Source organism: Volvox carteri (genome assembly GCF_000143455.1).
Source record: "Volvox carteri f. nagariensis unplaced genomic scaffold VOLCAscaffold_134, whole genome shotgun sequence".
In the NCBI taxonomy this organism is placed as follows: Eukaryota; Viridiplantae; Chlorophyta; class Chlorophyceae; order Chlamydomonadales; family Volvocaceae; genus Volvox; species Volvox carteri.
Genome location: NW_003307677.1, coordinates 45,840 through 55,264, shown reverse-complemented (window position 1 = coordinate 55,264; position 9,425 = coordinate 45,840).

Sequence of the window (9,425 nt, the reverse complement as noted above, 5' to 3'; positions counted from 1 at the left end):
GTGATGACATGTTTTGCTTCCCTCGAGGGCCAGAGCTCTGGCCTCTACCTGCTGAACTATATATCTATGTATACTGTTCTGTACAGTGCTCGTTGACTGAGCTCACAGCTGTAGCAGGGGTTTTCGTGCACTGCCCACCGGTGATCTACGAAATGCTTGGATATTAATTGTGTGGTGCATATATTATCTACACTCGTGGAACGCCACCACTTAGTATCTTCTTAATACCATCTTAGTGCTACCCACTTCATATGTCCTTCATAGCTACCTGGTAACATTCTTAATAGGCCGCTTAGTAGGTCACTTAGTATCATGTTACATACTAATGGTACTCGAAGCGCTTAGTCCCAAATACTAAGTCCTCCAAACAAATATTAAGTGACATTTATTAAGAACTTCATGATCAAGCAATTATGAAGTAATGAGTATCAAGAACTTCAAACAAATATGAAGTAACATTTACTAGGGGCAAATGCTTGCTCAATAGATGATTCTAAGTAAGGAATTACTTTCTGGAGGTGTAAGATTGACATTTCACTGCCACTGTTGAGCTGTTCGGGCTCACATTTACGAAATTTTTAAAACTGGGACAGATGTAAGCTAAATACCTTGCAGCGCTGCAAGAGCTTTTGTAACATTCTTGCTTAGTTCTGTGAGATAAGAAAAAAGATATTAAAGTTACTTTGTGTGTTTGGCAGTTAGCTAGTAGAGCTGCGACATACGAAGCTCTTATCGCCGTTGGTAAGTATCACTGTATACAGTGATACCAACTACGTAGTTGGTACCAAGATGCCCCTAAGTAATTACTAAGCGGATAAGTGGCATCTTAAGATAGTTCCGTTCCACGAGTGCTATATATATATAATAACTAGCTAGATAGTACAGCGGGGTAGCGATACCAGGTATATATACCAGGTATATAATGAGTTATTACATATTATTGTATATGTGTGTTTATGGTTAATGATATATTATTACGTATATCACCATTCATGTGGTTCATAATTACATGTAGCAAGCTACATTTACCTTAGAATATCTTTAAGCTATTAAGGCTTAATCACAGTAACGGTACGGTCCCGTATTTACGAACCATACTCGTTAACTGTACGAACTCACTTTCTGGTACGCTATCACAACCTAGCGTACGACACCAAGACTCCAGGAATGGAGATGGCGGCAGGTGGGCCGCATTTAAGCCACCCAGGTGAAGTGCTTCGGCCAGACACTTCTGTATCAATATACTAGTGTTCAGGGTTCAAGACCTTGCTGTCACCGTTCTCGACGTATGTCTTCGAATCCCGACTTCCCTTGTCTCTTCTCGCGCCTAACGCTGGGTCGCCAATCGTGGACGAGATCCTCCGCTTCCGCTAACACAGCTAAGGTAAGAGACGGCTGTTACATTTTGGTATCGACAATCATTTGTTCGGTCCTCGCCTCACATTGCGCCGCAGCAGTTACTCACCCATTGTCTGAGTCTTAGACTCGACTTTCTGGAAATGGTTCCTAAGCCTATAGCTAAGACTAAGGCTGTTTCTTTGAGCGATGCTAAGCATGTTCCCATACCGCGACCGAAGTCTAAGACTACGGTGCAAATTCCTGCCGATGCTACAACTGCTTCGGACCCACTTCGCGTTGCGAAAATTAACAAGCTCAAATTAAGGAAACAATCCTTCGCTGCGCTTCGTAAATACCTTTCCTCTGTCCCTGTTGATAATGACCTTCAGGACACGATGGCGCCAACTGATAACGTGGTGACTGCCCTCGACACTACTGGCAATGATGCGGTTGACGCGATGACAGAAGTTCCCAAAGCCAAAGTGCCTGGCACTTTGCCAGCGCATTTGGTTGAAACTTTGCGACAGTCAGTGCTGAACCGCGTCAGCACCTTGGAGTGTTCCCTGGAAGGAACGCACCGGGAGATGGCAGAACTGCATGACGACATTATATCGTTACGAAATTCTTCACAGCGTGTGGAGACGCAACTCCAGGAGTTACTTTCCAAGCTGTCAACGCCCTCAAGCCCACCACCTCCCCATCCACGGTCCATGGCCATTTGCAAGATAATCCAGCAAGTGGCTTCATCTTCCCTGGCCGGCATCCTGTCAAAAGAGAGCCTCCAGGTCACCGCTTTTCAGGCGGCCCTGGACTCCCTGACGATAGAGCCGGAGGTCACCCTGGAGGAGGTCCGGAAACTTTGGGACACCGGTGCGGTGGAGAGCGGCCCTGGTGGTAGCGCTACGGACTCCGACTCCGTGCGGCCTGCACTACAGCCCACAGGCAAAACGCCGCGTACCGAGGCGAGTACACAGAAATGCGTTCCGCTTCCCCCAAAATTTTCGGAAAAAAGGGATACACATATTACTTGCACCCGATCGTGGTTCGAGTTCCTTTTGCAATACTTAGACTTAATGCAAATGGACCCGTTAGAGCACTTTGTCTACTTCGTATCGGGCAAAGCTCTAGTCTGGGCCACGGACATTTTCGGGGAGCACCGATCGGGCAAGAAGCTTTTGACGCGTGATTCTTTACGTGCTGCCTTTTTGTCGCAATACGGCGATACGCAACACAACACGGCTATGGCCGCTCGCGATAGGTTGCATGCGAACGAACATGCCATGAAAGCAACTGAAACAGTGCCCGAATATACTCAACATTTTCACGATATAATTCGTGAAGCGAAAGATATGAACCCTAGCGATCAAATCGGCTGGTATGTTAAGGGGTTACTACCACCTTTGGGCAGCCGGTGTGCGACAAGTGAAGAGGGCAAAGATTGGGACAGCCTAGATAAGCTAATCCTTTACACTGTTGGGCAAGAGGTTCGGTGGCAGTCGGGCAAAGACAAGCCTACCGTCCATGCAGTTAGCGCTGACCTTAATGTGATCACTGCTAAAAAGCCCTTCAATAAATTTAAGCGTTCGTCCTCTGATCGCAATTCGCAGGGTTGGCAACCCGCCAATCGGCCCAAGAAGGCGCGTCTGGAGCAAGAACAGCTGGCGGCACACACTTGCCGCAAATGCCATCGCGTGAAGCCCGCCCACCAGAGCTGGGCGGAGCACAAGCCCGACTGCATTCGACACCTCAAGGCTAACGCCGAGAAGACGCTGTCCCTTGCCGCGAAGATGGAGAATGCCATGGCTGATTAGCGGGTCGGCAAGCGTGTTGTTGGGGGCTGTGAGCAACCGGAATGTCCTAAGGACTCGGCTAGCTTGCAAATCAGAGAGTCCTTGTTGCCCGTTTGTGATCCGCTTAGCTGTGATCACATGTTCCTCCCGGACGAGTTTCGTAACATGGAGAACATGTTGGGACGGCAGTTCACCTTTGACGCTGCTTGTAACAACTCTGGCGACAATAGTCTTTGTACACGCTTTGCCTCCCCTTCAAATTCGTTCTTGACCTCCGATGTCTCTGGCGAGTTTGTCTGGGCAAATCCCCCATACACAAAAATTGAGCTTTGGCATAAGCATTACCTGCGCTGCAAGTGTATGCGTCCCGAAATCACTTCAGTGGCTTTTTGTAGTACCGAAATGGTCTCAAATTGAAAGACGCATGCGAGCGGCAGGACACCAGCTGCTAAAAACATATGCCGTAGGGACGAAACTGTTCTTAAAGAAAGCAGACGATGGTAGTCGTCAGGAAATGCCCGGTATTCCGTGGCCTATCCAGCTTTGGTATGACCCGCCAGCTAAAGAGGTTCAGCTGAACAGTATTGGCTCCTCACAGTCCATGATTTTTGGCGCATTCTTATGCCAAACGCCTTGCAGCGCACTTATCGATTCCGGTGCTGACTGCAAGGGCACGGCTGATGGATTCATCTCCTCCGAGGCAGCTCGCAAAATGGGGCTCACTATTCGGCCATGTTCAACTTCTTCGGTTCGCGTCGTGAACGGATCCTCTGAGCTCATTGAGGGCTTGATACACGCCAAGTTGCGGATAGCATCTTTTCATGACACAGTCAAACTGCTCGTGCTAAAGCAAGTTAAACGCCGGAGTCGAACTTATACTTGGCGCGGATTGGCTTGTGCGCCGCAAAGCGTGGATGTGCTTCCAAACGCGGACGCTTACACTCCACAAGTCGCCCACAGACAGTTGGACACTCAAGCCTTCCTTTTGGTCTTCGGACAATAATGCTGAAGATCACCTTGATGGTATCACTATCATGAACTACGTCACCGCAACACTCTATGCGGCGACGACAGTTGAAACGATGTCGGCTAAAGCAGCGGCATGTAAAATAGCAAAAGGAGCACGTAGCTATCTTTTGTTAGTACAATCTGAGCTGGAACAGGAAACAAAGGCCAAAGACACACACACAAATATGGCCGAACTTATTCCTGACAATACTTTAAAGGATTTGCTTGACGAATACAAAGATGTATTTGAAGAGCTTAACAGCCTTCGGCCTGATCGCGACATTGGTCACACAATTCCGCTCATCGATGGAGCCGTACCGCCAGCAAAACGATCGTACCGGTTGACTCAATTAGAGCAACAAGAGATGCGTAAACAAGTTACAGAGCTTTTGCAGAAAGGTTACATTGAACCCTCTGCGTCGCCTTATGGCGCACCCGTCATCTTTGTGGAAAAAGCTAACGGGCAAGGCCTGCATATGGTCCTTGATTATCGAGCTCTGAATAAACTTACGATCAAGAGACGGTATCCAATGCCAAACATTACCGAACTCTTCGATCAGCTCCAAGGGGCTAACCTTTTCAGCTCCCTGGATCGGCAGCAGGGGTATAACCAAATTCGCATCTCGAAAGAAGATATTGAGAAAACGGCCTTCATAGCACCGGGGCTCGGCCAGTATCAATTCAAAGTCCTATGCTTTGGACTAACCAATGCTCCTGCAACGTTCCAAGCAGTAATGAACCGTATATTTGCTGCGTACATTGGCAAATTCGTGCTAGTGTACTTGGACGATATTTTGGTCTTCAGTAAGACCCCCACCGAGCATGAACAACACATCCGTACCGTGTTGTCCTTGCTAAGAGAGCACCAATTTAAGGCAAAAATGTCGAAATGCCAGTTCAACCAGACCGAGCTGCATTTCCTGGGTCACGTCGTCAGCCGAGAGGGGCTGAAGGTGGACGAGCGTAAGGTCCAAACCATTAAAGAATGGCCTATACCGACAGACTTGCAAAAGCTGCGCTCGCTCCTTGGCTTAGCCAATTATTTTCGAAGATTTATCCAAGGATATTCTTCTCTCGTGGCCCCCCTCACGTCACTCACCAGTGCGAAAGTGCCCTACCACTGGACGAAGGACTGTCAAGGCTCCTTCGAGGGCGTGAAGTCTGCCTTAACCAACGCACCAGTATTAAAACTCCCTGAACTAGACAAACCCTTCACTGTCTGGTCCGATGCATCATTACACGGCACGGGTGCCGTACTTTTACAGAATGACCGCCCAGTCGCGTACACAAGCTCTAAATTCAGCAGAGCTGAGTACAACTACACGACCACGGACCAAGAGTGTTTAGGAACTGTCCTAGCACTTGAAGAGTGGCGCTGTTACCTCGAGGGTGCATCGGATGTCACTTTAGTCACCGATCACCAACCGCTGGTCTATTTGCAAGATCAGCAAAGCGCCGATAAACTCTCTCGACGACAAGCTCGTTGGTTGGAACGCCTCTCACGTTTCGACTTTAAATGGGAGTACTGACCCGGACGAATCAACGTTGCTGACCCTCTCAGTCGGGTTCACGACGTGGTGCTGAACGTGCTTACGGCATCGCTGATTGGCAGCAATATTGGGCGCCGAATCCTAAGCGGGTACGACGGCGATCCCATGCTCAAGAAGAGCTCGGTAGCAAAACTGCAGCTTAAACGGAAAGACGGCTTCTGGTATTACGGTTCCCAGTTGTACGTTCCGGATGTGCTTGACTTGCGAAAGGACATCATCCATGAAAATCACGATGTTCCTTACGCTGGCCACCGCGGCATTGACCGCACCAAAAAAGCGATCGTGAAACATTTTTGGTGGCCCGGGTTGGATACTAACGTGAAGGCCTACGTTAGTACCTGCCCTTCTTGTCAGCACAATAAGGCTTCAAATCAAAAGCCAGGCGGACTGCTGCAGCCCCTTCCCATTCCAGATAACGTTTGGGATAGTGTGTCAATGGATTTGGTCACACAGCTACCCACAACCCGCAATGGGCATGACGCGATAGTAGTGTTCGTGGACCGCCTGAGCAAGATGACGCACTTCGCTCCCACAACCACATCCGTCGGTGCGGAAGATCTAGCCCGCCTCTTTGTGGCTACGGTTTTCAAACAGCACGGCCTTCCACAGAATATTGTGTCTGACCGGGACACACGCTTCACAAGCAACTTTTGGAAGGAAACATTTCGCCTGCTAGGCACCCACCTCTATATGAGCACAGCCTACCATCCGCAGACTGATGGTCAAACCGAGCGAATGAATCGCTTACTGGAAGAGACACTGAGGCACTATATTTCGCCCACTCAGGATGATTGGGACGAACACCTGCCACTCATCGAGTTTGCTATTAATAACTCGAGGCAGAGCTCAACGGGTGCCACCCCGTTTAGCCTTAATGGTATCAAGCAGCCACGTGTGCCGGTTGACTTGCACCTAAAAACCAAAGTGCCTGCCGCTGACCTCTATCCCAAGGTCATGCGCAAACGTATTGAAAACGCAAAACAGTGTCTTAAGGCTGCTCAATCCCGCCAGTGCATTGTCGTCGACAAGCATCGGCGTGCAGTGCATTTTGAGGTTGGGGACTCCGTGCTGCTCAGCACCCGCAACATCCAGTTGAAATCTCCTGGAGCAAAGAAATTGTTGCCTAAGTTTATTGGGCCATATAAGGTTGTCGCCCGAGTGGGAGAGAACGCGGTAAAATTGGGATGACCCGCGACTTCCCGACTCCATCCGGTCTTCCACGTATCCTTGCTCAAACCATTCAAGGACGATGGAACACGACAACCGCCGCCCCCGTTCATAATTGACGAAGAGCCATATTACATGGTTGAAGCACTACTTGACCATCGTGATGTGAAAATCCGAGGTGGAACCGGCAAAACACGTCGAGAATATCTGGTTAAATGGGAAGGCTATGACTCCAGTCATAACACCTATGAACCGGAAGATTCCCTGCGTCAGTCCGTTCCCTTGGCCGAAGCTATTGACGACTATGAACGACGGTTGGCGGCAAAATCGGGGCAACCTACACCAAAAAGGAAAGTGGTCCTGACCACATCTCCTTCGGTAGCACCCCGGAACATTACCCCAGAACAACCGAAACGGAAAGCACCTGCTCGCAAGAAAAGGTGACGCTCCCGGGACGGTTCGCTTCTGAGGGGGAGGGATGTAGCAAGCTACACTTACCTTAGAATATCTTTAAGCTATTAAGGCTTAATCACAGTAACGGTACGGTTCCGTATTTACGAACCATACTCGTTAACTGTACGAACTCACTTTCTGGTATGCTATCACAACCTAGCGTACGACACCAAGACTCCAGGAATGGAGATGGCGGCAGGTGGGCTGCATTTAAGCCACCCAGGTGAAGTGCTTCGGCCAGACACTTCTGTATCAATATACTAGTGTTCAGGGTTCAAGACCTTGCTGTCACCGTTCTCGACGTATGTCTTCGAATCCCGACTTCCCTTGTCTCTTCTCACGCCTAACGCTGGGTCGCCAATCGTGGACGAGATCCTCCGCTTCCGCTAACACAGCTAAGGTAAGAGACGGCTGTTACATTACAGCCATGAGGTTGTTTGATAGAGTCGACTCTATCTATCTCCTTGCTTGTAAGTGGATGTTTCTATGATGCGCCATATCTTTCCCGATCCCCTTCAAGAAATTATCATCATAATAGTTGCGCGATTGCGCCTCGTGCATTGTCGTACGTGAATGTGTGTGTGTGTGTGTGTTGTGTGTGTGTGCACACGTGTGCGTGTGCGTGTCTGTGTGTGTGCGTGTCTGTGTGTATGCGCGCGTGCGTACGCTATACACACGCGTGCTATACGGATGTGTGTGTATAGCAGCTGCAGTACAAGGTGTATATAACGGGCAACTCGGTCCCCTCAGGACAAGCAAGAGGGAGTTTGGTCTAGTGGTATGATTCTCGCTTCGGGTGCGAGAGGTCGTGGGTTCGATTCCCGCAACTCCCCTTTTGGACGTGGTGCGCGACGGCGTCTGCATGCATGCCGACGCATGGATCATGTATGGATCATCGGGGTGCAGAACGGATGTAAATTTACACTTAAACCTGGTGGAGGGATGCATCCAATTCCCCAAAATGCACGAGGTGATGATGATGGTGATGATGAGAATGCACGAGACGGTTCCGGTTCACTTCTCTGCCGCACACAATTGTGTGCAACCATCTACTACCCGGACATGCACCAGGCACTACTCGGGAGAGCTAGCTAGCTAAACAGGCGACCAGCCGGCAGCTTGGCGATTTTGCTGGTAAGCACGTGTTTTTCGGAGGGAGGGAGGGAGGGAAAGAAGTAGGGTGATGTTAGGGGCCCCTGCATGCTCTGGCTACTCACACTATCCTCAACCATACATCCTGTCCTTTGACACCCACGCACTGCACATACAGCTCTATCTAAAGTCTCTCCTGGCAATTAAAACTGTTGCTTGTACAAGTGTTGGGTACAATGTATGTCCGCAGTCTTTTATGGTGTTCCCCCTGTTGGACTGATCAGTCATGAGGACTGAGGTTGGCTTGTGGGGTCGATGGTACACCTTTCCCGGTGCCCCCGGGGCCCCCTGCCAGCCTCTATTTGCTGGGCTATCTTTACCTCGGTTATAGTGCTTGTTATTATTGGTCTCATTGGGGTTTCCGTGCACTGATGATCATCAGTGCATGGAAACTGGGGAACAGGTCATGACCTGATGACATGTTTTGCTTCCCTCGAGGGCCAGAGCTCTGGCCTCTACCTGCTGAACTATATATCTATGTATACTGTTCTGTACAGTGCTCGTTGACTGAGCTCACAGCTGTAGCAGGGGTTTTCGTGCACTGCCCACCGGTGATCTACGAAATGCTTGGATATTAATTGTGTGGTGCATATATTATCTACACTCGTGGAACGCCACCACTTAGTATCTTCTTAATACCATCTTAGTGCTACCCACTTCATATGTCCTTCATAGCTACCTGGTAACATTCTTAATAGGCCGCTTAGTAGGTCACTTAGTATCATGTTACATACTAATGGTACTCGAAGCGCTTAGTCCCGAATACTAAGTCCTCCAAACAAATATTAAGTGACATTTATTAAGAACTTCATGATCAAGCAATTATGAAGTAATAAATATATGAAGTAACATTTACTAGGGGCAAATGCTTGCTCAATAGATGATTCTAAGTAACCCTACAAACACGGAGGGGGGTTAAGAAACTTAGGAGAATGCTTAAGAACGATAAGAACGACGGAAGAACATG